At 34.1% G+C, this 12202-nt stretch overlaps 1 protein-coding gene across 2 annotated transcripts in view; it reads right to left on the bottom strand.

Annotated features, from left to right (window-relative positions):
• Nucleotides 1-12202, bottom strand: part of Lrp1b (LDL receptor related protein 1B) — a 1858137-nt gene that overhangs the window by 678921 nt on the left and 1167014 nt on the right. The window lies entirely within an intron of this gene.

The raw sequence follows: 12202 nt of genomic DNA on the forward strand, positions 1-12202 counted from the left end.
CTATCTCCTGTTTTATCAAATAAAAAGGATTCTGTGAATAGTTCAAAGTGTATAATAACTTCAGAAAAAGACTTTAAGGGTACATATTTTGTTTGTGCTGGTTACTTTCACAGTCCTAAATTTAGGCAAACACCATTAGTTTTGACCCAAGCTGAAATTTAGGTTGATGCTTTATTTTCGGGAAAGTGACATTTCACTTACATATGTAACCTTAGCACCTCAACACTTTTTAAAATCTTTTTATGTGGAAAAGATTATGAAAGCTGCTTCATAAGAGAGTCTCAGTCATGAATAGCCATCAAAATTCTAAGCACTAAAAAACACTCCTCGAAAATGCCAGTCCTGATTTCAGGTTTCTATAGAACCAAAGTAGCCAAAGCAGCATGGTTTCAGCACAAACACAGATACATTGATTGATGCAGGAGGTTTGACGGCTCAGATATTAGTCCATGCACTTATAGACATCTGAATTTTAACAAAGATGCAAAATCAAAAAACACACAGGAAAAAAGCAAGAACAAGTGTCACTAAGAAAATTTGGCATCATAGTGTGAAGAAACTTGATCATTTGTTCTCACCTTGCACAAAAATCAATTTAGAACATACAAAAATCTCAGTATTAAGAGCTGGGTGTTGTAGCACATGCCTTTTATTCCCAACACTAGGGAGGCAGAGGCTGGCCTCTTTGAATTAAAGACAAACCTGGTCTGCAAAGAGAGTTCCAGGACTAGGGCTGTTATACAGAGAAATCCTGTCTCAAAAAGCCAATAAAAACAAACAAACAAAAAAAAAAACCAAACAAAAAAAATCAAAATAACACTCAGTTTTAGACCTGAAACTGACACTTAGTGAAAAAAAATAGAAAATACATTTAAGTCTATAGGAATTTTATATAGAATTTTGGTCACCCAGAAAACAGAACCAACAATTGACCAGTGGCACCTGATGAAACTGAAATACTTCTGTATTCCCAAGGAAACTGCTAATTAGTTGAAGACGTGGCCTACAGAATAGAAAAAACAAAACCAAAAAACATGTACTGTATATCTAGCAGTGGATTAGTGTATAGAATATACAAATAAGTTTAAAAATTAAGCAAAAAGAAAACAACAATATTAAAAAGTGGGTCATAGGAGTGAGGGGAAGGTTCTCACGAGACAAAATACAGTGGCTAAACATCTAAAGTGGTGTTCACCATATTCCAGTCAGAATGGTGAAGATTAGGAAAATGACTTGTGACAAATGCTGCGTGGGAGGTTGGGAATACGGGAACCTCATGAACTGCTGGAGGGAGCGTAAACTGCCAAACGCTTAGAAACCAGTGTGGGAGCTCCTCAAAAAACCAGAAATAGATAAGCCGTATGACCCCACTATACCATATCTGGGCATAAAACCAAAAGACTATTTCCCATTACAAAGGCACCTGCTAACCAGTATCCATAGCTTCTCTATTCACAGTAGCTAAGTGTTAGATCCAACCAGGCAATAAATACCTAATGAAAATGTGGCATCCATAGTCAATGGAATTTTATTCAACTCTAAAGAAATTATGAAATAAGATGGAAAATAATCAGACCTGAAAACTAATTGACTGAGGTATCCCAGGCTGAAAAATATAAATGCTACATATTCTTACTCACAGGTGGATCTTTAGATATGGGATTAACTGGACATAATGCTCTTCTTAGATACCATAGGATATCCGGTATGGGATGCCTCTCATCATGTTAGTAGATGTGTCCCAAAGATCTCTAAAGTAATATAAATTATTGATATTGTCCTTGATTGCCCACATCACAAGAACTTGATAAAAAAAATTATTGCTAAAGATACCTTTTGGGGGAGTAGTCGCTTGTTTGTCCTGGCAGCCCAGCTAGTTTACACCCAAAATAATCACACAGAAACTGTATTAATTAAATCACTGTTTGGCCCATTAGCTCTAGCTTTTTATTGACTAACTCTTATATTAATTTAACCCCTTTCTAATAATCTGTATATCTCCATGTGGCAGTGGCTTACCAAAAAAGTTTCAGCATGTCTGAATCTTGAAACTCCATGGTGTCTCTCCAACTCTGCCTTCATCCTCCCATCTTACAGGCTAAGCCAGTACTTTATTCATTAACCAATAATAGCAACACATAGGTAGAAAGAACTCCCACATCTGACACCACACACTTGTCGCAAAACATGAATAAATCAAGTTGGTGGTTGGTGCTGATTACAAAGCATCCTTCTTGTTAAATAATCTGTATGGTACTAGAGGTGCTATGTGGTCTAGTAGGAAAAGTATCAAGAGTTTATTCACCTATGAACCCTATGAACTATAGCAATGATTAGTGTGGGAAGAACATTGTCTATGTGAGCAACAGTGGCATGAATGTCATTAATATAGCTAATTGCTTTGTGATTAAATTTAAGATTCACTGCATAGGAGAAAACATATTTTCCATACTGTACATCTTAACAAAAACTCATGGTTTCTAATTGGAAATAACACCAACGTAGCCTGTAAAGTCATAGCTCTACACCTATAGTTAAGATCCCAGACCTAATTAGCAATCTTCTTTGTGTGTAATAGATGGTGGTAATGCAGAAACTCACAACTGGTCAATGGGCAGAGAACAAGTGATTAGGAAGTGCTCTGCCAAAAATGGGACAGCTCTATCACCCCATTAAAAGGCTTAGGGACTATGCAGGGAGAATGGGAACAAAGATTATAAGGGAATGAGGTCACGGCAGAGCGAGGTCTTCTAGATATAACAGGACCACTGAACTTAGGAACTCACAGTAGCTATTGTTGCTTAGGAAAGGCTTGAACAAGATCAAGCCAGACAATGTTTTAGCAATGAATCAAGAAGGTCTCAATAACTCTCCCACCGAAGAGCTCTGGACAGTTGCTGCTTTAGAGGGGAGAGAGAATCCATTTCTTTTAAAAGAATGACCTCTTTAAGGTTGAGCATCATCTAAAGGAAGAACCCCTTCCCTCACTCAGGAGCTTATGGGCACCACGAACTGAATTTATTAGGTCATTAACAAAAATAGAGTACAAGAAGAAGGGGTGGGTTGTGGAGCTCTGGTAGCAGCTGCAGAAAAAGGGTGAATATGACAAAAATATATTTGCAAGAAAATCTCAAAGAATTAATACAAAAATCATATTAAAGAACAATAGCAAGCATCCTTAAATGTTCTGGTAACTTAGATAAACAACAATAGAACATGTATAAATGTTTTCTTTTTCCTGATTTAAGAAAAAAGTGATTGTTTACCCCCATGCTTTCAAAGTCAGCATGTAGAACACACACTGGACATATGTTTTCCTGTGTAATTGTTTTGATGTAGTTTTTGCGGTGGTATTTTTCACTGCAAATTATTTTTTTTTACCCATTATTTTTATGTTTTCTAGTTAATTATAATTTCTGGATTGTATGTTGTTAATGAGTCCTATGAATTTTAATGTGTACCCAGGGATCAATAATAATTTTACAAAAATAGCATCATCTCATACAATAGGTGTCTAAATAAGTGTTAAAATAAAAATACTAGGTCACCTATTTAGAAAACACATGATATTTAGATATGTTAAAATTCATTTGTGAAACTTTAATAATAATAGCTTGCACTATGGTAAATACAGTCAAATGAAAACCATATGATCAGTACTGAAGTTTGTTAAAATATTCAATATGATTTTTTAACAATAATTACTGAAAATACTGAAAGTAAGTACTGACTGATGCGTCACTATAGATTTGATTTAAATCAGGACACATTGTATACTTAATGTTAATAATAAAAATGAGTTCTGTAAAATCCAGGTAAGGTGTACAGAGAGTAGAATGAATGAGCCATAAAAGTGAGACCTAAGAATAGGAAAGTACACTATCAAATACAGTGACTGGGAAAGTGGGATTTAAATTAATCAAAGCTAAAAAAGTATGCAAAATTAAGAATCAAAAATAAGCTAGATCATTAAAATGTACAAAAATCAGAAGTACAAATAATAGATTGAAAATCAATTAAATTTCTTCCAGAAAAAGAAATATTTGGGTTAAACTGAATAAAATTTTATGGCATTTGTTTAAAGGTTACTAAAATTATAAAAGGACATGGAAAGGATGATAATTGACGCTGACATAGGCCGTGAAATGTGGCACATCATACAATACAGACAGTTGAAGGCACAAATAGATAAAATTACACCAAGTGAGAAAGATTCTACACACACACACACACACACACACACACACACCCCAAGTGTAGGGTAAACTAAAGACAACTGTTGCCACCCGACAAAAGGACAAAAGATTAATACCCATGATGAAAAAGGAAACTCCCAAACTTAGCAAAGACAAAAATATATAATGCTGTTTTATAATAATGAAAGTAAATGAGGTGAATGTATAACTTTTCAAGAAAAATTACAAATGATTAAAAAATAAATTCCAGGTTGTTAAATATTATTAGCCACTAGAAAAATGCAAATTAAAGCCAGGAGTCACCATCTCATTTTAATCAAATAGATATAAAAATAACATCAAAATATCAGATTCATCCAGGTGAGATGTGATTTCAATGCCAGGGAACGTGCTAGGAAAGAACCAAAACCTACAATGTGTCCTCTGACCTTCAAACATGCACTGTGGTATGTATACACCACACATGCACACACCCACAAGGAATACATAAAAACAAATAAACTTTTTTTAATTTAAAAAATAATTGTTGGGTGGGAAAAATTGAAAGAAAAATGTTGACCAGAATGTGGCAAAAAGGGAGCTCACAGGCACTGATGTTGCAAATGTAAATTTTATGAGAAACAATATAAAGTTTTTTTAAAAAACAACTCAAAGTCAATGTGTCATGCTTCACCTACAGCTATAGATCCAAAGGGGAAAAAAATCAACTTACTGTACAGATACCTACTTTCCATGTTCATTGTGATACTTTTTGAAGAGCTAAAAAGCGAAATAAACCATGTGCCCATTAGTGAATGAATAAATTATACTTACTGTGTGGACTTATACACACACACATACACACATACATACACATACACACACACACACACACACACACACACACACACACACACATACACCTGAATGCTAGGATTAATAAAAAAAGGTTTTTTTTCCATTTCTAGCAATGTGGGTGGAACTAGAGGGCCTTATGTTAAGAGAAATGAATCATATACATAATATAATACTACATGTTCTTTCTCATATGTGACTGTTAAATAGAAACAAAAAATTTAACGGGATGTAGAATAGTCATTACTAAATGTTGTGAAAGTAGAATCAGGAGTAAACTGTTCAATGCACATCTGACGCATGCATTGAAACAGCATACAGAGTCCCATTAATATGTACAGATGATAAATCTCATTAAAACTATAAGATAGTGCTGGACACATTTATCTAAAATATGGAGGGTTTTGCCAAATTGACCTTATAAAATCAATAATCCAACATGTGCAACATTTTTAATGAAATAACATTCATGAACATAGGCTTTTAAATGCTTTTGCAATTTAAAACATTAATGTGATGCCATTTTTTCTATTAGATAAGTCAAGATCAAAGTGTTGAATAATCAAGAAAGATGTTACAAGTGTGAAAGAAATGTATCAAATGTTGAAGGACTGTGCATAATTTTTTAAAATGTTAGCAAATACAAAGTACACCAAATCTTTAAAACAAGCAATAAAATTTAGAAATTGCATGCAGTGGTGTATATTGGTATTTTTCATGTTATGGAAAGACTGTTGTAAATTAAAATTCCCATTCTTAAAAAGTAGCCAGGATTGCGGTGCAATATACAGTAATGGTGATTTTCATGAAAGAAAAATAATCACAAGATACTAAGAAACAATCTTATAAGACAACAATTTAAGAAGGTGTTAAACTATAGGTCTGGGCTTCCTTACACATTCAAAGGATTTGTGTATGTATGACTATGTATTATTTTGTTTCGATAAATGTATGAATGCATGTATATATATGCTTGTGTCCTCAAGAGACTAGTTTTGGAAACTCCTACAGATCCAAAGTTGACAATATTCAAGTTCTTTATATTAAATGCTGTAGCCTTTGCCTACAATATGCCCATTAACTGGATAATTTATGAAACCCAAATTTAATACAGTGTAAATTTAAATCAATATTTGTAAATATTACTTAGAGAATAATGACAAGAATGTATATTAAATATATATTCAGAACAGAAATATTTTTTCAAATATTTTTAGTAGTAGTCAGTGTATTCCATGGATCTTAGGACCTACAACTACAGAGAAAAATCTTTCTAGATGACTGCTCAGAACGTAGTAAAGGTGATTGCCCTGCCATGTTAGAATTAGGCATTGACAACAGAGGTAAGAGGAAGTTTGTACTTTGAAAATTACTTCTGTGTTGTATTATCTTTCTCTGGCATACATTTATATAACATTTTCATACATTGAGGGTTGACTTCAAAAATGATGAACATGAGATGCTTATACAGCTCCCACAAAGTCCAGCAAGATGAGCAAAGGCTTATAGAACCTGCACATTCAGATATTCTGTGAGTTGCTCTTTTACAGTGGCCATAGCAAACAAAACAAAACAAAACAAAAGACATAGGCTATGTCACCTTCAATGAGGAATTCATGATCCAAGTCAGAAGACAAGAAAGATTCACAACCACACAATTGTTCTCTGAAATATGGAAACTTCTACTTAATAAATAAATTGTGTGGAGTCATCTGTAAGTTTAACACCATAACAGGGGAGTCTGGGAATGGGATAGTTTCCTTCTTTGAGGTGGTCAATCAAGATAACACTACCCTCTCATCAGGCAACACCCATGCATCCTGACATTCTCACGATGAGCTCCAGTTCAGCAGAAGAACCACATCTGCAAATCACTATTGATCTTTTACAGTCAAAATAACAGTGAATTCACGTGCTATCACTAATAGGAGCTTTACCTGGGAAGGAAAATAAATCATATTCACGCAATTGTCTCTAAAGTTATAATGTACATGAATTAATGTCAAGATGTAGCCTAGATCAAACTTCCAAGTTTAAAAATAAAATTGCTTCCTCTCAGACTTTAGGGGAGGTTTGAAACTGAATTGCTTCTTCATATCTTACAAGTTTGTTTTTAATCCCAACTAAAATATAGGTGAAGTTGTAAGTTTCAGGAAATTTTGAGTTTTCAATCATTAATTAAATAAACTCCAAAATAAATGACCTCAGTAAGTGCACTCAAAGAATGCCGCTTTTTATTTAATTGGATGAAAATGAATCATCATCTAGTAAAGTCATTGGACACGAAGTCTTGGGGAACCAGATACTGTGGGATTCCAAGACTCTGTTGCCACTTTCACATAGAAGACAGTAAGCCATACACCATTTTGGTATTATCAATAAACACAAATTCATTTTGGTCAGATGTGTTAGAGAAGTTATTAATAGCTTTGTAATGCTTAAAAAGGTGATGGTGGTGCATGCCTTTAATCCCAGCACTTTGAGGCAGAGGCCAGCCTGGTCTACAAGAGCTAGTTCCAGGAGACTTAGGACTGTTACACAGAGAAACCCTGTATCAAAAAAACAAAAAAAATCCAATATTTAATAAAAATTAAACATCCTCAAATATTTTTAAATTCTCCCCTTATTTTTAAAACAGAGGCTTGAAAATATGTTGAAGCAACACCCAAACAAACAAAACCTTGCTGTTTACTAATTCTTTCTTAGAGTGGGTGGGAAATAGTAGTGAATGACAGTTAATAAGTAAAGCGCTGTCTCTTTATTTGTATTGGGTTTTTTGCTGCATAAATGTATAAGTAAGACTTTATTATGGTAAATGTGTATTTGTGCTTAAGTTAAGAAAATTAAGACAACCAAACAACAACAACAAAACCCTGAAAAACAACAGTCCAGTGTGGTGGAACATGAGCATCTATTACAATATTACAATTACACACCGTCATACACATGAGCAAGCATCAGGAGGACTGTTTTGAGTTGTGTTCTTGTATAATATACAATCCCCACTAAACACCATTATAAAATCAATAGCTCAAAAAGTGGCTACATATTTTTCTGACTATACAAAATAAGTTACTATTTTGCAATGAACTCATATCTCTTCTTGAGTTTTTCCTCTCCCTTAAACTTTCTTGATCATGCTTTGTTAATTGAGGAGTTTTTGTTTGGGGTTTTTATGAGATATCTGGGTGTATGAAATTGTGTGACTCTGTGCCTAAGTGCATTCCTTGGCTCTTTTTCTTGAATGGTTGTTTTGTCATATTCCAATTTGTTTGTTTCTCTTATTTCTTTAATTTACTTTTATTATTAAATTATATATGACATTACATATCATATATCTTTTTATTTGATTGTAATTATTATTATAAGATGCTTGTTGTTTGAAAAGGAAAGACTGAAAGGTCATGAAGATAGGCTTTAAGGGAGGTGGGGAGGAACTGGGAGGAACAGGGAGAGGGGAAATTGTAATCAGGACATGTAGTATAAAAAATATTTACATTAAAAGGAAAAATCAGCAAAATGCAGAGTATGAGAAAAAAATGACTTTTTGTGACCTGATGTGTATCTTTTTCCTTTTTGTTGTAATTTTGTTCATTTTGTACTGTTCTGTAATCTTATCTGTCCTGACACTCATTATGTAGGCCATAATAGTTTTAAACTCGCAGAAATCATCTGCCTTTGTCTGCCAGTTGCTGGAATTAATGGGTGTATGACACTATATATGGTTAGACTCTAAATAAAAGTTAATCCATGTGATTAAAGAACCTGTTTCTTTTTTTTCTGGAATACAACTCACAGCCTAAATTAAGACTATGAAGGCTGGCTAGTTCAGAGTGTAAAGCTGCTTGCTGCCAAACCTGAAGAACCTGAATTCAAACCCATACTTTTTCAGCTCTAACAGTTCTGAGATTCACTTTGAATTAGAAAATATTTACTGGGCATTGCACGTGTAGCAATGTATTTAGGAACATGAGCATTACAAACTTTTAAGGTTATTACATCATTGTTTATATATTCATTTGACTTCATAGTGGTTTGTGATTTTGTTGTTCTTATTATCTCAATGTCACTTAATAGGGACAAAAAATAAGTTCAAATAAAAAAGTTAAAGAAAATTGGAAGGCTGGGAAGATAATTTATGAACATAGCTTTTATTTTATTTTAGGGATGATTTTCTTAATATAGTCATGAACTGCAGCCACAGAACCATGTACACTGAATTGTATGATTAATTTTTACATATGACTGCAAACATATCCAGTTTTAGACATATTTGATTAATATAACTCACACAATGGATGGATACTCTTTTCTAAATGCATTAAGTTAGGACCTATTCAAAAAGTAGGAATGAGTCATTATGTGTTTGTAGATCATGTAATGTTGATTACCAATTGATTACCAATTGAAGGTATGTCTTCTAAACTTTAGACAATGAAAATGTATCCCTAACATTTATTTCCTTGGTTTTGTTAAGAATCCTGTTCTGAGTATAGAATACATTGAAGCAAGCATATGTGAAGGGCAACCATAGGCAACCTAGCATTACCGAGTGATAGATTGTGGAAGCTTAACTATAACCCATAGTATCCTAGGAGGGAAGGAATAGGTGATGGAGACAACACAGGGACATTGCTAATAATAGTAGTTGGGGATGATTACAAGCAAGTGCAAAAGATGTGTTCTGCTTTAGATGTGAATGTCTAAGGGATGAGGATGCTAATAACAGAAATGGACAATCAGATCTTCAAATAAAAGTGAGCTTTGGACCAAAGTATTGAGTATGGGGGTTTCAAGTTGGGGCTGAACATCAGGATACAGCTTTACAAACCAATTACCTGTACCAACAAAATTATATGTAATGCCTAATCCACTGTGTGTACTCAAAAGATATTCTTTTAAAAAAATATCTAAAGGATAGACAGAAAAAAAAACAAGGAAGAAAAATTGAGATAATTAGCAAGGGGTCCAAATCCTTGAGTGTTAAAAAAGGGCAAAGTAAGAAAAAACACATCGGAATGGACTGACCTGTGGTCAAGATGGGCAATAAAAGGTTAGTTAGGCTGTAACACTGACAGACAGAGAAGCTCTGGGCTGGTTGTATTCCAGTCACTGTGCATTTGATAAATTGTTAGTTTTATCATCTTTATTTTGTGTGTCAGGAGACTGGAGCAGATGTGTACTAAATCTTCTGAAGTCACTCAATTGCTGAAGTATAAAGCTGGTCTCAAGAGAGATCACTACGAATGGCAAGATTATTTCTGGTGACTCAGGGAGACATTTTCATCAATGGTAGATTGCAAGGCATGAAGGTATACACAGAAATAAAGACACTGAGGTATGCAACACATGAGAATGTGGAAGACAGGCAAGAATGAAGTTAAAAGATTGCTTTTTCTGGTAGTTGGACAACATGTGTTTAAGGAGAGGATGATAATTAGTGTGAAGGAAGAAAATGAAGAACAAGAAAAAAATAATAAAATTTCTTTTATACATTATATCATAGAATTGTATTGCAACTGTCCTTAAAACAACAACAAACCACACAAAACAAGCAGGACAAGGTTAACCCCAGACAGAATAAACACACAACTAAAGACTTACAATTTTCACAGTGGAAACTGTGAAACAACGACACATGCACAATGCTCATGAAAAGAAAATGGACAAAGCATTTCATTAGTTTTGTGACCCATAGACAATGAAAACTCCTACGTTATTTGTGTGAGAAATAAAAGAAAAGATTCCATTGGACGACTATAGAGGAGGAAGATCATTTTAGGTCTAAAACCCCAGGTTAAACTCACTTTTCATACTGCTTTTTGCTGATCTAACACTAGGACAGAAAATAAAACAATTCAGACACAGATAAGAACAAGGCTTTGTGATTCAGAGGAACCTACAATGGATTGTTAGGGCATGCCTGGTCAGTGCGGAGCTGGATGACAGCTAAGGTGAGCCGCAAGCTCATCAGCACATTTGGTTGCATCATTTCATAAGGATCACTTTATACATAAATCTTAACCTGACTTTGAGACCCGACAGGAAAATATATGTTGTGTATTTTAATGGAATCTAGTGTGAAAGAGTATGACTTAACATCCATTTATAACAACCGCTGGAAAGGCAGTTAATCAAAAAAAGGTACCATAAAAAATGACACCTATATTGTGCTTTTGCCATAACCCTCATTCTTTCTAGAGAGAGACAAAAATGTGACAGGTTTTTTTTAAATCTTCAAGAAATGATAAAAATAAAAAAAATAAATAATTATAAAAATAATGTTTAATTTTTTTTCTCACTTAAAAGGGCGATGACAATTGTCACATCCTTCACCATTCTCAACAGGTATTCACGGGGATGCAAAGATGGCACTGATAAGTCATGCATCTCTCACAGCAAAGACTTGCACCTCATAAGATGTACGATGTTTGCACTTCTGCCCTGATCTCAGGGTAATTTAATTTTCTAATTGGCAGTTTCTTACAAATCCTCATAAAAGCCCATGCATGAACTTTTAATAAATGTTTGTTTCAATTCAATTGGCAGTTGTGAAAACTTAGGAAAATTAAGATAATCATCAGTAGATGAGCATATTTAAATAGTTACAAATGCTGATATAATCAGAAAGTGAATTGTTTTCCAGAGCAAAAAGAAAGGAATGAATCAGTTATGGAAAGACATGGAAGAAATGTAATGTCACAGTTGTAAGTGAATGAAACAAATATGTACAGGTACATGACATTCTGGAAAAGGTCAGACAGTAAGAGGAATAGCAGGTTCAAGGGCAAAGGGGACAATAAAGACAACCTAGTGGGGAACTGAGGAGTCTGTATGATAATGTGAAAGCATATAATAACACACTTTCTAATCCCACCAATAAATAAAACCAACAGCAAAGGCTGCTGGAACACACGGTCTTGGTGCTGTGTGATTCATTGCTGCATACTCGCTAATTGTAATAAATGCACTGTTCCATTCCAAGATATTGATAGTGAGCGAAGCTGGCTAGAAGGTAACAGAGAAGATATGTGAACTCCATTATTCTGCCCAAATTTGCGGCTATAAAAAAAACAACCTATCTTTAAATTCATTATGGAAGTTTTAAAGGGTAGTCATTCCTACTTAACTAACTATACAGCTTGAAATACATCTACTGTGATTTGTGAGAT

This window comes from Myodes glareolus, chromosome 21 (genome assembly GCF_982192425.1).
Source record: "Myodes glareolus chromosome 21, mMyoGla1.1, whole genome shotgun sequence".
NCBI lineage: Eukaryota > Metazoa > Chordata > Mammalia > Rodentia > Cricetidae > Myodes > Myodes glareolus.